The following is a 23,359-nucleotide window of genomic DNA, read 5'->3' on the forward strand; positions in this document are numbered from 1 at the left end:
GAGACCTGCTCCTTTCATAGGCTAGCATTAGATCTGCCCTCACATACTGGTTGAGTGGTAGATTCGGATCATATCATGTTTAGTATGGCCAGAATGGCAATACAAAATCCTGCTTATTGGTGAAGTTGGATTTTATATTACTATTTTAGAAATGCCACTTTTAAAAAGTGAGCATTTCTCTGCACTTAAAATCCATCTGTGCCTTACAGCCTATCTCCAATCCACGTCTGGCCCGGTTGACAGCTCCCTTGTGCATTTCATCCAGACATCCACAAACACAGGATACTCAGTCACACCAGCACTTATCTGGATACTGAAGGGGTCTTCCTGGGCTGGGAGGGTGGAGGGCCTGATATATTTAGTCATCAGAGGAGGGATTGCTGAAGCAGATATGCTAATTAAAATTATTAATGAGTGTTATGCATTATTAATTAATGAAAGAAAATGCTAAAATGAATAGTTAGAAAAGTTAATGTGCAAGTTTAAAAATGTGACCACGAAGAGTGTCTGTCAATGTTCACGAATTAAACTAAAATGATAAAAAAATATGAAAAACAATGAAAATGAATAATAAAAATGTAGTAATAGGGCATAGAAAAATGAATAACGTATGTTTTTCATTATATCGTGGAGCTAACTTATAAGCCTAATGACAGGATCTCGGAACGCGTCTTCTGATGTCATCAATTCTCCCCTCACATCTGAAGTTTTAGCCCCTTGTCATGACTTTTTATTAGAGATTCTCAGTCCATCCCCCTAATTCCTAATTGGTTCACTAATCACTAGTTATGACTCTACCCAATAATATGATTTTTACATATCTTCAAATTCTAATATTTAGTTGTTCACAGTTCGTCGATTGGGCCTCTGTACAATATTCTTATCATCAATTAATCAAACACTTTTCTTAAGCGCACTACTCACCCGTAGGGTCTCAAGGCGGCGCTGGGGGGAGAGGGGTGGGTTACTGTTCGAAAAGCCAAGTTTTTATGTGCTTTCTGAAGGTTAGGAGGTCCTGTGTCTTGCGTAGGTTGGTGGGGAGGGAGTTCCAGGTTTTGGCAGCGAGGTGGGAGAAGGATCTGCCACCGGAGGTGGTGCGTTGGATGCGGGGGACTGTAGCGAGGTCGGTGGAACGGAGCTGTCGAGTTGGTTTGTGGAAGTTGATCTGTTCGTTGAAGTAGGCTGGTCCGGTGTCGTGGAGGGCTTTGTGAGTGTGGACAAGGATTTGGAAAATGATCCTTTTGTTGATGGGCAGCCAGCGTGGGGATCTGAGGTGGGCGGAAATGTGTTTGTGGCGAGGGTGGTTGCATTCTGGATTCTCTGGAGTTTTCCCTGAAGCTTGGCTGTGGTCCCTGCTCAGAGGGAGTTTCCGTAGTCCAGTCTGCTGCTTATGAGGGCGTGGGTGACTGTTCTTCTTGTTTCTAAAGGAATCTATTTAAAGTCTTGCGTAGCATGCAAAGGGTGTTGAAGCAGGAGAATGATATGGCGTTGATTTTCTGAGCCATAGAGAGGGGTGAGTCCAGTATGATGCCAAGATTGCGTGTGTGGGTGGTGGGTGTTGGGAGTGGTTCAAGGGTGGTGGGTCACCAAGAGTAGTTCCATGCCGTCTTGTTGGGACCAAAGATGATGATCTCTGTTTTTTCTGAGTTCAATTTGAGGTGGCCTGCTGTCATCCAGTTAGCGATGGTGAGGAGTCCGGCGTGTAGGTTATTCTTGCTGGTAGCTGGGTTCCTCGTGAGGGAGATGATGAGCTGGGTGTTGTCAGCATATGAAATGATGGTGAGGCCGTGTAGATATTGAAATGGGTGAGGCTGAGGGAGGATTCTCGGGGGACCCCACAGATGGTCTTGGTGGTTGTAGACCGGAAAGGAGGGAGGCAAACTCTTTGGATTCTTTTGGAGAGGAAGGAGGTGAGCCATTCCAGGGCTCTGTGGTGAATTCCGGCGTCGAAGAGGCGTGTGCGGAGGGTTTGGTGGCATACGGTGTCAAAAGCTGTGGAGAGGTCTAGGAGGATGAGGGCGACGGTTTCGCCCTTGTCCAATCTGGTCCTGATGTCGTCTGTGCAGACGATGAGGGCGGACTCAGTGCTGTGGTTTTTGCAGAATCCAGACTGAGAGACGTCGAGTACGCTGTTGTCTTCTAGGAAGCGAGACAGTTGTATGTTTAGTATCTTCTCCATGATTTTTGTGGGGAAGGGGAGAAGAGAGATGGGTCGGTAGTTTGTGAGGTCTTCAGGGTATGCTTTGGGTTTTTTGAGAAGAGCGTTGACTTCGGCATGTTTCCAAATATCTGGGAAGGTTGCGGTCTCGAAGGAACTGTTGATGACGGCCCAGAGCTGGGGAGCGATGATTTGGCTGGCCTTGTTGAAGATGTGGTGGGGGCAAGGGTCTGTTGGGGAGCCAGAGTAGATGGAGCTTATGGTTTTGCCGATTTCTTCGTCGTTGGTGGGGGTCCAATTGTTCAGTAGGTTGGTGCGGTAGGGTGTTGTGTCGGTGGTGGTGATGGTGGGTGCTGATGGTGTGACGCTGTCGTGTATGTCTGCGATTTTGCGGTGGAAGTAGTTGGAGAGGGAGTTGCAGAGGTCTTGGGAGTGGGGAGGGTCGATGGTGCAGGATTAGAGATTGATGAGTTCTTTGATGATGGCAAAAAGTTTCTTGCTGTTGTGTGTGTTGTTGTCTATGCGTTCTTTGTAGAAGGACCGTTTGGTGGTCCGGATGAGTTGGTGGTGTTTGCGCATGGCTGATTTGAGGGCGGAGAGGTTGCTCATTGAGGGTTCTTGGCGCCAGGCTTTCTCAATTTTTCGGCATTCTCATTTGGAAGACTGAAGTTCTGTAGTGAACCAGGGGGTGGTCTTGATGGTGTGGGTGTGGTTGGTTATATTGAAAGGGGCGAGGGAGTCTGCGCAAATTTCTAGCCATCGCGTGAGGATGATGGCGGCGGTGTTGGGGTTGTTGGTGCTGGGAGGTGGAGCTTGCGTGAGGTTGGAGATCAGGTGTTCTTTGGAGATCTTGTTCCACCTGCGGTAGGGGGGTAGGATGTTGTTGGTGGTGGGTGGGGGGTTTCAGGCTCGTCAGGTATCGAAAATGTTGCATCTTCCTCTTCAGTCAGTGTCTTTATTGTTCCATTCCCGGGAAAGTACATCCAGCCTAATCTACACATAATTGTATCCATTTAGTTCCATTATCTCCTGTCCGTTGGTACACTGCAGAAAATTCTAGCTAAGCAAACATTATCATGAGAGGGTAGAGGTCAGTTCACGTCTCAACTTCTGTACAGTGCGCAATTATTCTGCTTTGGCATGAGGCCTGGCAAAACTAGTGCCATAACTTCGGCTAAGTTAGCTCTACGATATAATGCAAAACATATGTTATACATTTTTCTATGACATATTACTAAATTTTTATTATTAATTTTCATTGTTTTTCGTATTTTTAAATCATTTTAGTATAATTTGTGAACATTGGCAGCCACTCTTCATGGTCACATTTTTAAACATGCACATTCATTTTTCTAACTATTCATTTTAGCATTTTCTTTAATTAATTAATAATGCATAACACACATTAATTAATTTTAATTAGCATATCTGCTTCAGCAGCTATTATTGTTCTTCCATAGTTAATTCTGTGGCCTCTGTTTAAGCTGAAGGATTTTGTGACATTTCAAATATCTAAACGAACATGCTAGCAAATCAGCTGGGGCAGATGTGATTGTCCACCCACTTGTTTAAAAGCAGTAATAACAGCCAGGATAGCCTGCAGGCCTTGAGATCCTCAATATGAGTGGCTGTAATTCCCGATGCTGTCACAAGCATCATTTGAGGGCACTACATTCCGCATATCTTCCTAATGCACAATTCGACTAGTAAACCCTGCTGAAATCTGTCTGGGAAAATTGGTAAGTATGGGAGGAAAACATGCAGGAATTGGTATGGTTTTGAAAATTCTTTGTTACTAGAAGTATAGCCTACTGCCAAAACAGCCACCCTTGTGCCGTGGACATCTTCCTGCAAAAAAACTATCTTTAATGGTGATTTGCTCTTTCTATGTGTGTTGCAGGATGCAGCACACATAGAAAGAGCAAAAAACAAGGCAAAATAAAAATATATGTTCTTGTTGCACCACTCTAACGCTTTCCCTGATATGATTTCTCATAAATCTGAGGCAGTGTCAAAAAGCAATGGGTGTTACGTGGGTACGCCCACAGCAACATCCATTGCACACCCCTCTGTCGCAGAATACTGCATTGGGTAACCCATATCTACAAGGTCACGTTAAGCCAGGAAAAGTGGCTTTATGCCACCTTGTAGATATGGTGCACTGCACAGCGCCACCAGAGCATTGCTAAAAGTGACACTCTAGTGGTGCTAGGGCCTTGTAAAAGAGGTCCAAGGTTTCAAAGTTTTATGTATTGTCAAAAATTTCAAGAACATATTGTAAATGGATATATGAAAGAACAAAAATTGCTAAAAAAATTGGACACATCTCATCACACTACCTGTACTGTGAAATAGTTAGAGTGCTTCTTTTACAGCAAAGGCCCTGCCGGAAATCAGGTACGCCATCTACCAAGCTCAAACGTGTTTTGCCATATCACAGAAAACATAAGCTCAATCTCCACAACCTCAATCTTGCTTTCTTTTTAATGAAGCAGAATATTTTAAACTTTTGTTGGTATAATAAACACAATATGGCTAATTCTTCATTGACTTAACGTGGGGAAAAACTTGAGTACTCTGGAATGAGTCTGAAAAATGAATTTCTTAAAAACTCTCATCACAGAAAAATCGGGCAGGTGATTTTCCCATCAATCTCCAGTGGGATGAGCTCTGGCCGGGCAACGCAGTCCACACATTTACAGCAAGTATTGAACACATCTAGAATAGGTGCATATAACTGGAAGTGTATGCAACTGAATCATGTTTACAAGTTCTAATACTCTAGGAGGTGAAATAGTGGAACTCGGAGCAAGTGTCCTTCAGCTGTATTTAAGCATGGAGCTTGTCTCCTCTTATTTTACACTCAACAATTTTTAAAATTAAAGTCTCGAGTGCCAAGTAACTCTGTGAGGCAAGGTCTTCCAGCTAATATACCAGTTACGTCCAGAAAAGGATGGCTGCAAAAGCTTAGAAAATAAGAGCACAGTTTTGTTCTTACACATAGACGGACTCAGAGATCACAAAGAAATATCCATCCACTTTCTTAGCAACTAAGGTTATTCAGCATGTTACCTCCGCGGGCTATTTGTGGATGCTTTAACATATCTGAAATCTTAGTAGGGCTGATGTATGATTATATGCAAGAAATTACATAGCTTAACTTGAGCTCTGTGTCTTTAGCCTAGATAATAGATTAATATTTTTTAATGTAATATTTAACTGGTCCCAATGTTTCAGCAATGTTAATTTTTCTACACATACACTTTACTATGTATGTAGATGGATTGGGGGTCTCATGTCACATCGGTCTGCATTTCAATATATTTGCCAGTTTTAAAATGTATGTGTATCATCTTTTGAATTTAAAGATCTCAGAAAAGGAGGCCCTTTTCTTTTCAGAGGTATAACTTGATAAACCTCTAAGCAGTCCCAAATTTCTAGGTCTCAAAATCTGTACACAGTACGCAACGCTCAATACAAAATTAGATAAACTTGAAAAACATATATTTGAGACTTAGCTTCATGGCCATTCAATGACATGAAACATTATAGCTTTAGGTATTCAAGTAAAAATCGAACTTGTCATTTTCAGAGAGCATGAACAATTCTGACAAGGCTTCAATTCTTTTGTCAACAAATGCTCCAAGCATCGGAAAGTGCTGTAAGTAAATAAATCTTTAGAACACACAAAACACTTTAAAAGGGAACTGCAGATATTCAAGAAGAGATCTTTGATTATTAGGCATTTATTAACACATGCCAAACCATGGAAAGCACCCTGGGGACTATGAATGAATTTCATAAGGAAACGTTAAGTTAAAATCTTGACAAACTAGAAAAAACTGTCAAGAAACACAATAAAAAAGAAAGATGCCCATACCTGCATGTGATTATTCTCACCAACCACAAAAAAAGCCAAAATACCAATACGGTATCCATTCAACAAAATGATGGTTACTTTTTGTGGATCTCTAATCTTAATTGTTTGTACAAATGAGAAGAAATATGTACAAGCAGCAATATTTATTTCTCTGCCACACACCTCACTTTACAAATACCCCTTTTAGGATATTGCCTTGTTGAAAACGTATTGTGTATTGTACCAACACTTACAGTAAACTTTATATCGGCCCATTCCTTTCTATTAGTTGACTTTCTTGTAACTCTGATTTGCTTGCTTCTTATTCAATGGCTCTCCTTAAACTCCATGTGTTTGTCCCACTTTTGGAGAATGACTCTTTAAGCATTCTTTTAATGGATAACATGTATCCTTCCACAGCTCCAATTCGGGGGACTATTGTTATTTTTCTTTAAGCTCTTGTGTTGTCTTTCTCAAGTGTGCCGATACCCTCTCATAACCCTGCCGCCACACTCTCTACGTTGCTTCCCCCAATCTTGTCCTTTGATTTCTCTGCCCGTTCCAGTCTGCTTAGCAATTGTTTATTGACCCCCTCACACCTAGCTCCTTTATTGATCCACCACTATCTGTTTCTCATTGTTCAGTGTAAGCAACGCAATCTCCCCAAGCTTCACCTCATTGCGTTCTTCTTTTTCAATTGGGAGGGAAGGGCAGCTGCAATTAGGTGCAATGCCACTTCTATCTAAATATTGCACTTTGGAACGCTTTTACATTTTTTACATTTACCATTCCATGTTGATTAGCCACCGTGTACTGCTAAATAAAAAATAAATAAATGGCTGCAAAAACATAATGATTCATCATTCAGTGTCGTAGTAGTAGTAGTAGTAATAGTTGTATTTACTTATGATTTAGTTGATTGAAACCATACATTTAGAATGCAAAGAAAAAAAGAAAAGGAAGAAAGAACAATCATCAATCATCACATAAAACGTTACTCATAAAATCTTCTCCTTGTAACCTTTGATGTCTTAGTTAATTAAGAACTTTGCATTTGAATTAAAACAATCATCACAAAAATCAATAATAGTATAAAAGTTCTCATTAGAGACTTCCCATTTCTAATCACACTGTATCTAATAAAATTCGTCACAAAATTCATCATTATATTACAGGCATAAAGTGCATAATGCAGTCATTTTTCAGAGATGACAGTTCATAGGTCCCTGGGTGGCAGTGTTATCCAGCGATCGCCAAATGGGCCCTCTATTATGTTTATATTTTTTTAAAGTTTGCAACTGCTGCAGTATTTCATAGTTTTTCTGCAAGCTGCATACATTTCACTATTTGCACAGCCAAGGCGGGGGTGTTAACTTTGAAGCAAGCAATTACAGTGGCAATACAGCGGGTCTACAGAAGTAAATGCTTAATAGCTAGAACTGAGGTACTAATAGTACCTGCCTCTCACTCAACAGGGCTGGACTAATACAGACTATGGGGCAGATTTAGGAGCCCCTAGCACCTCGTTGCGCCCCATTAGTGTAATTTTTTTATGCTAATGTCGCCCAACGAGGCCAAAATCGCTGTGCCAAATTTACAAAGTGGTGCATTGCATGCATTGAGCCCCTTAGTTACCCTTTGCGCTACATTATGCCTGTGCCAGCCATAATGTATACAAAGGCCCCCCAAAAAATGGCGCAAAGAATTGTGTCATTTTATTCGGCACTTTTAATGCCTGCTCAGAGCAGGTGTTAAAGGGAGAAACACCATTGTTCACAGTGGACCTCAATGGGCTTTGCAGGATTAACGCTAAAATTTTTTACGCAAAGCTCAAAAGTTTTGACGCTAGTTGCCTAACTACCGTCATGATGCGACACCACTTTTCTTAGATCTGGCCTTCTGTGCATAATTGATTCCTTGTGTAAATTGCACAGGCTGGAAAGAGTGAGCAGACTGCTTAGCATTTACTGGATCAATTACCAATTTTTTTCAAAATGCAAACATTCAGGATTGGATGCAGGTCTGCCTTCTCATAGTTATTTAAAATCAGACAGGCATGTGCAAGATTTGCCAGTTTATGTTAATATTCCAGCTGCGATTTCCGCTGCATCTTTTTGAGACTAGTCTTTTAAAGGTTGTAAAGGTGACATGGAACACCACGGGCCTGCTATTTGCACTTTTTGCATCAAAAGGTCCAAAAAACTCAAAAAAAGTGTGAGCTGTTGAATTACTGCCTGCGTTTTAGGTCTCTAGACATAGTTGTTATTCCAGCGAATCTTCCCTTGCTGATCATTATTTAAAGCACATTGTTCAGAAAAACATTATGGCAGACAAGCATGTATTCATTATTGTGTTCCTATTTCTTATTTCTTCAATTTTTTTTACCAATGCTGATCAGACATCTTTAATATTTAATGAAGAGATATCTATCCTTAGAAGTAGAACATCTTAATTTTTTAACTATCAAAGTGTAATTACAGAAATTCTTTCAAGGGATAAATTCAACCGCTTCTGTAAGAGCAACATTTATAAGGCTATGTTAGTCCTCAATGCTCCATCTCTGAAGAAGTAGTGACTTGTGAGAAGTTAGTCCTTAAATAAGTGGAAGACTTAACTGAATATTGAAAATATAGCTGTTACAATATCTCTAAATCTGCAACAGAAGCACCCATACTACTAAACTTCAACAACGAACTGATGATTACGTTTGCAAACAAGGGGGTCTACTAGCTACCCAAAATACCAATGACTCTAAGCAATTGACTTTGAGTCATCTGACCGTAGCTAAAAACTGTAAAGAATCTGGCCAGTTAGATGAAGCTCATCATTTGAAGAAAATAGTTGATATCACCTGTCCGAGGCTGCCAGTCATTTACTTCTTAATAAAAATTCATAAGGACCCTAAGTGAACATCTGTGAGACCCCTTAGATGACCTACTGCGGGTCTCTACTGGAACAACTTTCTAAATAATTTAAAGTATATATCAAAGTTTTTGTATCATCCACTCCAGGTTATGCGAGTGACAGATTTGATCTGAATATTCATATTGATGACCTAGCATTTGACTCAAACAAGCAACTGTAAATTGCTATGGCTCTTGGGTAACTATACACAACTCTCCATTTGGCATGACTCACTAAATGATTTGGTCAAACACACGTAGTTCATATTCTCATGTGATATTGTGAGTGTTAGCTTTCTTGACTTCTACGTAAAGTGGAAAAATTGTACCACACTCTTTATAAAATCCATATAGTACAAGACACTTCTCTGCTACTGAAGTCATCCCTCAAGTAGTAACAATTACCTTTGTTGAAGCAGATATGCTAATTAAAATTATTAATGAGTGTTATGCATTATTAAGTAACAAAGAGAAATGGTAAAGTGACTAGTCTGGAGAAATTAAAGTGCACGTTTGAAAACGTGACCACGAAGAGTGGCTGCCAATGTTCACGAATTATACTGAAAATGATTAAAATATATGAAAAATAATGAAAATGAATAATAAAAATGTAGTTATATGACATAATGAGATGTATAACATATGTTTTGCATTACTAACTTAGTTGAAGTTGTGGCCTAGTTTTGCCAGGCCTCATGCCAAAGCAGAATAATTGCACATTGTACTGAAGCTGAGATGTGAACCAACCTTGAACCACTAATGTTAAAGTTTGCTTAGCTAGAATTTTCTGCAACGTACCAACGGACAAGAGATAATGGAATCGAGCTGATACAATTATGTGTAGAGTAGACTGGATGTACTTTCCGAGGACTTGAACAATAGGGACACTGACTAGAGAAGAAGATGCAACATTTTTGATACCTGATGAGCGGGATGATGAGGACATCAAACAGAGAACCAATCAACAAACTGTGAAAGGCTAAATATTAGAATTCATAGATTTGCAAAATTAATATTTTTGGGTAGAGTCATAACTGGTGATTAGTGAACCAATTAGGAATTAGGGGGATGGACTGAGAAACTCTAATAAAAAGTCATGACAAGGGGCTAAAACTTCAGATTAGATGCGAGAGAGATGTGAGGGGAGAATTGATGACATCAGAAGATGCGATTCAAGATCCTGTCATTGGGCTTATGCGCTTGAGATTCTGATGCGTTGTTGATCGATTGATGACCTGAATATGAAGACTGACTTTGTTGCTGATCCATTCTGTGGATAGGTAGCTATGACAATGTGACTGATTAACTTTTATGCCTTTTCTTCTAGGTACCAACTGCGCTGTTAGTTCTTTTTCTCTTAGCTAGATGTTTTCCAAATTCATGTTCTAAATGTTTTTTTTCGCATGAAGTCCTGCATGCTAATGCTAATCTGGGCGCGCTAACAGTTTTGGTAGCAGAGGATGGTTAGTTTCCTTAGAGAACTAGTTATGTGGTGATTAGTGGTTATGGTGGTAGTTTGAGTTAGTATTAGTTGTTTATTTTATGAGATTTGAATTTTGTTGTTCTGAAATGGCAATTGTAGCAAAGATGATGTCCCCGTAAGTCCAGAAATGACCTTCTCGGCATTCTTGTAATGGTGTGAAAGTGAAAGGTTGCTCTTGCAAAGGCTTATGCAGATTGCAGGTGAATTGTAATGTATGTGAGGTAAAGTAGGGAGTCTGCATACTCCAGTTGAGGTTAGTAGGAGTGTGCATACTCCGCAGCATGAGAGCAGGGAAGTCATCGAACTTCACATGTGTGAAGCGCTTTGTGCTAAAAATTGTCCACGTGGTTGTTGGTGATGTACAGACCCTGCGTGGTCTAAGACTCCGGAGTATATTGACAAGTTTAGGAGACACCTGGTTATATGTTGTAATCTGTCTGGTTTAGTGGGTTGATCGGGCGTGGTCAACAAGTCGGTGTGTAAGTTAAGTGAGTAAGGGAAATTTTCAACTGAGATATGACGAGTCCAGCACATGATGGGGGTCCAAGTACTAATTCTGTTCCAACTGCCCCAGCACGGGCATTGGGGACAATGGGGCCAGTGCAAACGGATAATGGACAAGTACAGGGGGTGGTGCAGAGTACTCCAAATACAGTGACTACTTCGGTGGTCCAGGCACAGATGCACCCACCACCGATACAGAGAATTTATCCAGAGGTACCAGTTCTTGAGACAACCTCAAACTTAGGGCCATATTTATACTTTTTGACGCAAAACTGCGCTAACGCAGTTTTGCGGGAAAAAAATTAGCGCCAAGCGCCATGCGGGCGCCGTATTTAATCAATGACGTTAGCCGGCGTTAGCCGCCGGCGCTGCCTTGTGTGTGTGGAAAAAAACGACGTACACCAGGCAGCGCCGGCGTAGGGGGATATGGAGCTTGGGCGCCAAAAAATGGGGCAAGTCAGGCTGAGGCAAATTTTTCGCCTCAACCCGATTTGCGCCATTTTTTCCGACTCCCAACCCCCATAGAAATTACTCCTGTCTTAGCAAAGACAGGAGTCATGCCCCCTTGCCCAATGGCCATGCCCAGGGGACTTCTGTCCCCCGGGCATGGTCATTGGGCATAGTGGCATGTAGGGGGGCACAAATCAGGCCCCCCATGCCACAAAAAATAAAATAAAAAAAATGACTTACTTGAACTTACCTTAATGTCCCTGGGATGGGTCCCTCCAGCCTTGGGTGTCCTCCTGGGGTGGGCAAGGGTGACAGGGGGTGTCCCTGGGGGCATGGGAGGGCACCTCTGGGCTCCTTCAGAATTTTGCCCGGGAGTGTAAATACGGCGCACATGCCTCGGAGTCAATTTTTTAGACGGGAACGCCTACCTTGCATATCATTAACGCAAAGTAGGTGTCCACGCTAAAAAATGACGCAAACTCCATGGACTTTGGCGCTAGATGCGTCTAACGCCAAAGTATAAATATGGAGTTAGTTTTGCGTCGGAATTGCGTAAAAAAATACGACGCAATTCCGGCGCGAACAGAGTATAAATATGCCCCTTAGTGTTTCCTGCAGAGCATGTGGTTCCAAGGCCAATGCTAGCTCAGACAGAGCTGACTCCAATGTTATTGCCTCAGGCACAGACACAGGGTTTGCTGAAGTTCACACCATTAACAGGGACACAGTCAGACATGACACCAGTGATGAATGAGGGTATGGGAGAAGCCCTTACACAGAATATGGGTCCCAGAGCAGCACCAGACCCAATATTGTTGCCAATTACTGTTGGTCCAGCGGTACCATTATTTGCACAAAAGGATTTTGAACACATAAGGTCAGCAGGAATGAAGGCACATCTCATGGAGCTATTGTAGAGTGCTCAGATTTGGGGAGCATTAGAGAAATGGGAAGATAGATGGTCAAAGAAGAAAGATAAGAGGAAAACGAGATTCACAAGAAGGGTCCGAAAGTGTGCAGAAAGAAAAGGATCCAGTAAAAACTTTGCTGATGAGGGAAATTCCCGGAGGGCAGTTTGTTCATGTTCCCTGGCACAGGAGTGATATTCTGTCGTTCACAAATGATTATCTAAAACTGAGAGAGAAGCCGGTTGAGTTGTACCAGCAGACAGATAGATTTGTGAAGCTTTCTAAATGTCTGTGGGAAAACTTGAATATACCATTGGAGATAGTGGTTTCAGCCGATTTGTGGGTTGAGTGCAAGAGAGCAGTGGATTGGCCAACGAGTGAACCAGAAAGGGATAGAGTTACAGGTGCACCATCACCTGAGGTGATGAAACATTATTGCAAGGTGATTGAGTTCCTGAAGACGAGAATATCACCTAAAAATATTGACTGGCAGAGAATTGACAGGACAGTGTAGGAAGTAAAGGAGTCAATACATATATATTATGAGAGATTGTTGAAAGCGTTCAAGGAGTACAGTGGCAAAGAAGCGATTGAGCTGAAAGACATGTTGCATTTTGTGTTCATGTTCATGGAAGGATTGAGACCTGAAGTAGGCCAGATGATTAAGAGTCATATGATTTGCTGGCAAGCAAAGCCGATTGATGAGGTGTTGCAGTATGCGAAATACTGTAGTGATGAGATTGAGTTGAAGCATAAGAAGTTGAAGGAAAAGGCAATGGTGATGATTCCTTTGAACACTGTCTCTTTATATACAATTAACTACAATTGCACAGTGCAGAACATTATAATTTGTGTAGTTATTTCCAGAAGCTTATCTTTGTTTGATGTAGTGATTCCAAAAGCTTCTCTTTGTTTTACGTTATCGTTCTAATTTGGAATGGGAGAGCAAAACGTATGAAAAGACCATAGCATAATTGTCAAAGCATTTTGGCCCTCATTAGGACATTGGCGGTGATTTTTAAAGTGGGGGTAATACCGCTAACAGGCTGGTGGTAATTACCACCAAATTATGACCATGGCAGTGAATCCTCCCATAGACAGCCAATGTACCACACCAAACACCAGGGCGTTAACACCACTGACCACGGCGGTAGCCAACAACAGCCAGACGGAAGACAAGGTACCACCCACAATATAATGACACAGCAACCCACCAGGATTTCTGGGGCAATACCAACACCATCAAAAGCCTGGAGGCAACAGAACACAGAAAATGAAAGACACAGAGGACTCCACCACTGCCATGGAACCTGAACTTCATATCTTCCCGATGCTCCTCTATGCCATGGTCCATCTGGAACACCAACGCCGACGAAGACGACGACAGTGAGTACAGCCACCTAGCACACTATGGAGGGAGGGAGAAAAGTAGAGTGACACACACACGCACAAGGCACACCATTCACACACACACCATACACACAACCAGCTGCAGAGTTAAACGAATGTCACAGGACCCACATTAAAAAATTTAAACATGGCCAACAATGCGAATTAGCAAACACTGTAATTCTATGCCAACAGCCACCATATTGTTCATGTGAAAACAAGAGCATCTATCAATGTTGAGAAAGGGCCAATGGCCAGTCCAAAGTACAAAATGCCCAAATGACCACAGGGCACAGTCCAAGGCTCAGCTTGATTCCTGACTATCTGGATTCCACTGTGCAGGGTTATCATGTTGGAAATAGGAAGGCACCTCAGTGTGAAGGAGGGTGGGGGTGGGGAATACCTCAGCTGAACTGGGGAACATGCCCACTGGTTCTGGAGGGCCTTCCATGCCCATTTGTCTTTGCTGGGGAGTGCAAGGCCACAGTCTCTGAAGTGGGGAACTTGCCCTCTGGTTCTGGAGGGGGCCCACGCCCAATTGTCACTGGTGGGTGGCCTACATACCCTCTGCTGGAGGTGAGGGCTCCTTGCTCACTGCTGGTGGAGGTGCTACCCTGGCTGCCTCTGCTTGGGGTGAGGGCTCCTTGCTCACTTTTGGTGGAAGTGTTACCCTGTTGGCCTCTGCTGAAGGTGAGGGCTTCTTGCTCACTGCTGGTGGAGGTGTTACCCTGGCTGCCTCCGCTGGAGGTGAGGGCTCCTTGCTCACTGCTGGTGGAGGTGTTACCCTGGCTGCTTCTGCTGGAGGTGAGGGCTCCTTCCCCACTGCTGGTGGAGGGGGCTTCCTGCCTCTCTTTGCTGGTGGAGTGGGTACCTTCACTTTCTTAGGTGGTGGAGTGGGTACCTTCCCTTTCTTGGGTGGTGCAGTGGGAAACATCCCTTTCTTGCCTCCAGGACTAGAAGGTACCTCCACTGTCCCCATATCCTGTCCCTTGGTTTTCACCACCCTAGTCCTCCCTTTCTGAGGTGGTGTTGTACTCACAGTTGGAGTGGCAGCTGTCACACTCTGGGGCCCCTTTGTGCCAGCAGCTGAGGATTTGATGGGAGCAGTGGCAGACTGTTTGGCTGAGGTGCTGGGCTGGGTCATTGGAACCCTGCTCTTACGGACAGGATGGGGGGTGGAGGGGAGGGAAAGCCGAGTTGGGCAAGGAAAAGCTTCTTAGGTATGTTGGGGTGGGATGTGGGAGGAGGGATGGGAGTGGAGGTTCAGGGAGTGGTTGTCAGTGTTGATTGGAGCCTGATCTGCTATCAGCTATCTGTCATCCCACTGGGATTCCCCCTCTTATGCAAGTTCTATCAGTTCTCCATTTCCTGGCATCTGGTTTATTCCAAATGACATTGGGCTTGGCAGCAGGAATGTCACAGCCAATTTTTTCAATCGTGCTGTCAAGGGTTTTGGCTGCCTTGCTCAAACACATGTGCAGCTACATCGCCTTCCCCCAAGTGGAAGATTGGCCACTGAGAAGGCTGGATTCTTTGCAATGGGACATATTCCTAATATTAGTGGGGTGATTGACAGAACACATATTGCATTTGTACCACCCCGGCACAATCAACAGGTATTCAGGAGTCAGAAAAGTTTCCACTCACTCAATGTGCAAATGGTGTGCCTGGCTGACCAGTACATCTCCCACGTCAATGCCAAGTATCCTGGGTCAGTGCATGATGCCTTCGTCCTGAGGAATAGCAGCATCCCAAATGTGATGGCACAGTTACAGAGGCACAGGGTGTGGCTGATAGGTGAGCCTGAGTCCCCGCCCATGATTTGTCAGTGTATGCCTTCCAGAGTAATCCCCCATACCATTGTGTAAGGCTGATGTTTGTCCCTCAATTCTTGTAGGTGACTCTGGCTACCCAAACCTGTTGTGGCTCCTGACCCCTGTGAGGAATGCCAGGACAGGGGCTGAGAATCTGTATAATGATGCACATGGGCGAACCAGGAGAATCATAAAACGTACCTTTGGCCTCCTGTAGGCCAGGTTCAGATGCCTCCATCTGACAGGTGGATCCCTGTGCTACTCCCCTGAAAAGGTCTGCCAGATAGTTGTAGTATGCTGCATGTTGCACAACCTGGCCCTCAGACGACATGTGCCTTGTCTGCAGGAGGAGGAGATTGGGAATGTCCCTGTGGCATCAGTGGACCCTGAGGACAGTGAGGATGAGGAGGCAGAGGATGAGGATATGGACATCAGAACATCAGTAATAAGGCAGTACCTCCAATGAGACACTGGTGAGACAGTGGAACTGAGCATTCCTCTAATTATATATGTTTTCAGTGTGGCTGTAGCAGGATGACAGTTAATTCCTTTGCATCTCAACTGACTGTCACCTATGCCTTCTCAATTTGCAGATGTTGGTGTTCAACTGTGTACTGATGTGATAACTACAGATGGCTACAGGTCCTTAATTGCATGCTATCACAAAGTTCAGGTCAATTGCACAAGATGTAACTGTGAACATAATTGCACATTTTCATCACATAAAGCACTATCACTCAAGTTATGTTTAAGGGTGTTTATTGTGGTGAAATATGTAGAAGGAATAGTGCAATGGAATGGGGTGATGGTAGAGCAAAGTCTAGGGTATTGGTCCAGTCTGCTTGAAGCACAGGTCTAGTGTCCAAGCGGCCATAGGAAGGGGAGCAATGGCAGTACAAAGTGGACAAGGTGACAGAGTGGAACACAAGGGGGACATTCAGGAGGGTCTCATTTCCTGGCGGTGGTCTTAGTCTTGGCAAGTGTCTCTGGCATCTGTCTGGGTTGCAGGGACCGTTTGCGGGGTGGTTCACCTTCTGCAGGGGGAGGGGTGTGTGACCTGTGGACCCTGTGGCAGAGCCTCCTGTCCACTAGCTGCAACAGATGTGGTGGGCTGTTCAGTTGACTGGCTAGTCGATGCGGGTAGATTCCCTCATGATGTTGCCCATATCAGCCAGCACCCCTGCTATAGAGACCATGGTAGTATTGAGGGCCTGCAAATCTTTCCTTATCTCCTGATAGTATACCTCCTGCAGCCGCTGGTTCTCCTGCATGTTGTTCAGAATCTGGCCCATCTTGTCCTGGGATTGTTGGTAAGCCCCCAAGACATTAGTGGGTGCCTCCTAGAGAGTCGGTTCCCTGGGTCTGTCCTCCGCTGGCACACAGCTGTCCTCTGGGTGTGCCTCTCCCCCTGTGTCCCGTGAACGGTGTGCCCACTGCCACTGACCCCAGGACCCTGATTGTCTTGGCTATGAGGTGAGGACTGGGATCCCTGTACAGGTGGGCACACTGCTAATTGATGTGTCTGGGGACAGAGGTGTGGGGAAGTTATGTGGGTGCTGTGGTATTGGATACTAAGGGGGGAGGCTCTGTGGTAGACTGGGAGTGCGCTGGGGTGGACGACTGACCAGTGGTCCCTGATGGGCCAGGTAGGTCATCCAGATCCAGAAGTTCAGAGTTGCTGTCATCACTGGGGGCATCTTCTGTTGGGGGACTGGATAGTTGTGGCACCTCCTCACCACTTTGATTGGCTGGGGCACCTGCAAGGATGTAAGTGATGTATTATGCTTCATGTCTGTGACATATTGTACATCCCTAGCTTCCCCTATATCATTGCTGTTGCTCTGACACCTTTGTTTGTGTATGGTGATGTAATGTGGGATTGTCAGTTCTCCATGCTGTGCGTGCATTGGTGGTGGGTGTACATGCAGGGCTGGGAGGGCTTTACATGCATTGGTATTGCATGCAGGGCTTGGTATTGGGGTTAGTTACATGTGTGGGTGCACTGTGTGGCATGGGGTGGAGTGATGGGAGTCAGTGTGAGGGGGTGAGATGTCATGCAGGTATAGGGGGTGCTAAGTAGTAAATCTTGACTCACCAGTGTCCAGTCCTCTGACTACTCCAGGGAGTTCCTCATGACTTGCACCTCCCATGCTGTCAGCTGTGGGGGAGGAGGTGGGGGTCCACCACCTGTCCTCTGGATGGCGAGCTGGTGCCTTGCTGCCATGGAACATACCTTCCCCCGAAGGTTATTCCACCTCTTCCTGATGTCGTCCCTTGTTCTTGGATGCTGTCCCATGGGGTTCACCCAGTCCATGATTATCCGCCATAGCTCCATCTTCCTTGCAATGGATACTTGCTGTGCTTGTGCTCCAAAGAGCTGTGGCTCTATCCCGACAATTTCCTCCACCATGACCCACAACTCCTCATCTCTAAAACAGGGGTGCCTTAGTGGGGACGTGGGTGTTGTGTTGTGTGTGTTGTGCAGAGGGTGTTGGGTAATGTGGTGGGGTATGGGATGTGGAGTGTATGACGGATGTATGGGTGGTTGTGGTGTGTGTGGGTAGTTGCCTCTGTGATTTGTGTGGCTAGCTATTGCAGTCTTTTCATGTTGGCAAAGGGTTGTGTGTGATGTGGGTGGATGTGGTGTGTGTATGAGTGTCAGGTGTGTGAGTTTAGTTTTGGCCAATGTTGTGTTGTTTTGTATTTGGGTGGTCATTCTGACCGCGCTGGTGTGTACCGCCAATGGTTTACAGCTGTTGAATGTTCGCCATGTTGATTTGTGGGTCATAATGTGATGAACGTTGTTTTGTTGGTGTAACAGTATGGGTGTTCGTACCAACACTTTACCACTGACCTTTAGTCTGGCGGATTTGTGTTTGTGGCAGTATTCTGTCGGTTTTGTGTGTGTGTTTCATAAAATCGCTGTTCGCCTCCACAATGGTATGTTGGTGGCCGTCACCGCGGTGTTATGTGGCATTTACTGCCAATGTCATAATGACCACCATAGTGTTATTCATTTACATTGGTAATTATATGTACGCAAACACATATATCCCTATAGTTTACTGTATATATTCTAACTTGCAAGATTTTCCATTTTATTTTAACTCTGATGAAGGTATACAGTGTTTAAGCTAGACATCAACAATGACAAAACACAATACTGTAAGTGTATTTGTTTTCAGAATCATAATAAATGTGTTACAACAATACTTTATGTAACTGAACACACACTCACATATCTATATCTATAGATATATTAATATAACCCCCACCCCCCCCCACACACACACATATATACATGTGGATGTTACAGAGTGGTAGTCACCACTCTGTAGTTATAGTTAGGACGTAGCTACAATACGAAATTGATTTTTTGGTTCGCTCATAACATTGGTGCCATATGACAAATATTCACAAAACTTTCCAAAAAAAGTTCATCCACCTCAGCTTCCTCCTAGGACATTTATAGGTGATTCAGCAAATGGGGGCAGAGAAAAAGGGGGTCCCAAGACTTAAAATCCCCATTGTTTTTTCCATTGGGCAATTGAACAGCGATACTGCAAAACTGGCTGAATGGAATTACACAAAGTTTGGCATAAAGTTAGATCTTGATTCAGAAAGTATGTTTTTGTGATTTGGTGTAAATCCATTTAGTAGTTTTTGAGAAATTAAGGTTAAAAAACTTTGTATATCTGGACCATTGGGCTGAAAATAAACTAATTGAGCCTTCTGACTGACTGAGTGGGCTTTTTCAGAGCAAGAGTTCTGAATGGCTCACCTCAAGATGGAAATAAATGCTGTGGCAGCTATTACTGGACTTAAGGACTTAGGGCCTGATTTAGATCATAGAGGATGGGTCACTCTGTCACAACGGTTGTTCTGTCCGCCGCATTACAATGTCCATAGAATTTAAATAAATAGTAATACGGTGGAGGGGACACAATTGTGACAGAGTAATCGCATCCGCCAAGATCTAAATTAGGCCCTCAGTCTCCTTTCTGAAAAAAGTTTAAGAAAAATATAAGGGGGCAGGATAGGAATACTCCTTAGCCCTTGTAGGGGGGTTACAAGTTTAAAAAAAACAACACAATGTTGTGATTTTCCCACAGGATAACAGTAAATAAAAGCAAGAATGGCAGCTTTTTAAATGTTTTTTATGAATGAGCCCTGAGGTGGGCCCGGGCCCTGGGGACAAACCGCAATATGTTTTTTCCCTTATGGGTAGGGGTGTTGTGTATGGGCTCCCTCCTTAAATCAATTTTGGCCCCGGGGACCCTATTTCCTGGGGCTTGGTGCATTTTAGGAAGGGGAGGAGACATGGGCTCCCCTCTCCAAGCTCATTTCAACTCCAGAACACCATCCTCAGTGGCGGGGCACACTATTTGAAAGGGAAGGGATGTGGGACACCTTCCCTGAGTTTTATCCCCAGGGACCACATGTCCTAAACCCAGTGTAATTTAAAAAGGGGAGTGGGCATGGGGCCCTCCTCCCGCTGTCTCTGTGAGGCCCCAGCAATCCCATACCCTGAGGCTGTTTTCCTCATTATATGAAGGGGTGTGCAGCCTCCTCCCCATGACCTAGTTTGGCACTGGGACCCCATCTGCTGGGGTCAGATATATGCAGTGTTGTGGAGACCCTATGATCTTGGACACTGCAATTTTCTGTCAGGGAGAGTGCCACATGTCCTGCCTACACTCTCCTGGGCAGAAAGCCCAACTTTGCTCCTGCCTAGTTGGAATCAGTGAAGATCAGCTGCTCCCTACTCAGGCAGGAGAAAAGTAATGGCATAGACTTGTGCCAGCTCCCAATATAGTCCTGGCTGTGGAGCAGGCAGGGGCAGAGGGGCATTAAAGCTCCCTCTCGTGGCCCCCAATGAAGCAGGCATTGTTGGTGCCCCCAGAAAGCAATAAACAAAGAGACTGGCAGGGACACCACCAAGCATTTATTTAATGCTGTGGGGTGCTGCAGGGAGTGCAATAGCATCCCCAGCAACATTAACAAAAACACAGTATTTCTCCTGGGTAACTAAATCCATCAGCGCAGGAAAGCTTACCATATTTGTTATACTACTGCAAGCTGTATGCTCTTCAGCTGGAGTGCAGGGCCCACTTATGATGGGTTTAATGGCTGAACTTTATGGGCTGAAAAACATTAAAAGAATGTATATAATGTATATTTAATTTTGATTATTGGTGATTTTTTAAAAAGACAATAGGTCTGCTTTATATATGTTAATATGCTGCCCCCCTTCGTGACGCTAATTAGCCCACATTTTATATTTTGGTGTCCTAACCCTTTAACAAAGGCATTAGGTGTGCTTTACTTAAACACCCCTTATATTGTAACATCACACAGTCAGCCGTGTGTGTTTTTGGGGGTTTGGGCGCCTGGCTCTGCACCCAACTGCCCACTGCACCAGTGATGGCTGGGCATAGGACCCGGCCAATGACCAGACCCTGATGTCAAGCCAGTCATGCATGGCATGTGGCTGGCTACAGAGGGGGGCTGAATGCCAGGCTTTCAGAGGGTTGGCTTTGCCCATGGTAATAAAATATGTTAAAAATGTTAGAAATTCACTAAAAAAACGATAACTTGCTCCCTCACCATGCACTACTTATGACGTCACATTTTGCATCACTCAAGATATGTTCTATGATCCCACTGATAAAATTACTGCAACAGCTGAAATTACATCACTGATGGTAACACTGTGCATGACAAAGGAGTAAGTTATAATCACTTTAGGGCATGAGCTATAGGTACTGGAAATAACTATAAATGGTGAATATCAGTGGTTTTTCTCATGTAAAAAGGCATGTGTTAACTGACATTTTCACCTAAATACAACATCCCTGTAACCTTTGTTTTTTTTCAGTGAATTTCTAGTTTTTTTTTTTATGCAAAGTATGAAATAGCATTACCATACCTAACTAACTAAATATATATATTTTTTCCACTTAAAAAACCCACGGTAACACAGATGTTATAGTTAGGCTCACATTTTAAACATCCAAAACCATAGAAATTCAGTTGTTACAGTTAGACTTATTTAAAATAGCTATAACTAGTGCACTAAGGTAACTATAAATCGTGCCCCATCATGCACAGTTTTCCAATCAGTAATTCTACTTCTAATGTTACAGTGATATTATCACTATGGGGTAACTAGCAATGTACGGCAAGGGTGCGAGTTTAGTTACTTGAAATAACTCTAACTTTAACAGCTGAATTACTGTGGTTTTGTGTGTGTAAAATCTGAATCTAGCGAGAACGTCCCTGTATTCCCTGCTTTTTAGCCAATTTCTAAGGTTTATTTTTTTATTTTAGTTTCTAAGTATAATGTCCCTGTAACCTTTGTTTTTTCAGTGAAGGATTTTTTAAAAATATTAAGTAAGATGCCTATTGCAATGCACTATAGGAAAGGGATGGACACAGGGCCTGGCCTGGCATTGTGCTGCCCCCTTCCAAGCTTGCTGCTCCTGCACCCCTTCTCATTGCCATCCATTGTATAAGTCCATGCCCCAGTTCCCTCATTACAGCCTTGTGTGGCTGTTGTTCTGCCACTGCCTTGCTGCCTGCCATGAACAGTTAGCTTGCTGCCCCATCCACCTCCTCTCTATCCTTATAGTCTGAGACCATGCAACAGCACCCTCCCTCCTGCCCTGCATGGTCCAATGTGCTGCCATTGCCCTCCATTTAGCATGATGTCCCAGCCCACGCATCCTGCCCTCTGTTGACCAATTCCATGCCTTATCATTGCCCTTCTGCTTAGCCTCTGTTCTTAACCTGCTACTTCTATGGTCCTTTCCCATGCCCTCCAATGTCTGTGTGCATACCCCTGCTCCCTCATTTTTGCCTACCATGTTATATGGACCTGCCACTTCCCATCCTATCTACTCTGAGTGTTCTGATGAGCTACCACTGCCCCTCCCACCTGCATAGCATAGCCAGGTGGTTGCCGCCTGTCATTGTCACCTCCACCCTGTCTGTACGATTTCCATGCCCCTATCCCTCACTCCTGCCCTCCATGGTCCATTTTGCTGTCACTCCCTTCTGCTCTCCATGCTCTGTCATGCTGCAGCTGCTCCTCCTGCCTACCCTGTGTGTTCTGTTGTGAAGGCCCTTTCCCCTGCCCACTCTTATCAGTGGCCAGTCCCTACCCCTCCCTTCTGTCCTCCATGGTCCTTTGTGCATGCCCCTGCCCCATTCCTCTTGCCCACCATGGGGATTATGTTGTCACTAACACTCACCTTTGACATACATGGTCTTCTGTGCCGACACACCACTCCCACCTGCCCTGTGTAGTCAACTTGCAGTTATAGTCCCACTGTTGCCCTCCATAGTGTGTTGTGCTTCCAGTTTCCATCCTGCCTGCCCTCCATGGTCAGCTTGCTGCTCCAGCCCTTCTCCCTTGCCCCCCGCCCTCTGTTTTCCATGTGCATGCCCTTATCCCCTCCCTCCTGCCTTGTCTCATCCAATGTTGTGAGCCTGCCCCCTTTCTCCTACCCTTCAAGGTCCATTATGCTTCAGCTATCCCACTTGTCTTTCTGGTATGATCAACTTGCTGCACTTGCCTCTTTCCTCTCTCCACTCTGTTGTACACGTGCACAGCCCTGTCCCCTCCCTATTGCTTCCCATGGTCTTTTGTGCTGCACTGCCGTCCAATTTGCCCAGTGTGGTGTCTTGTGCTGCTGCAACCCCTGATGCCTCCCTTGTTAGGTCAGTTTGGTGCCCCATCCCATCACCCTCCTGCCCTCTGTCATACGAGTCCATGTCCCTACCCTATTCCTCCTGCTCTCTGTGATCCAAACTACCATACTTGCCAACATTTTAAATCTAGTAAGAGGGAGATTTTGACAAACGAATCTTAGGAATTGATCTTCCCCAT

Source organism: Pleurodeles waltl, chromosome 2_2 (assembly GCF_031143425.1).
Source record: "Pleurodeles waltl isolate 20211129_DDA chromosome 2_2, aPleWal1.hap1.20221129, whole genome shotgun sequence".
Classification (NCBI taxonomy): domain Eukaryota; kingdom Metazoa; phylum Chordata; class Amphibia; order Caudata; family Salamandridae; genus Pleurodeles; species Pleurodeles waltl.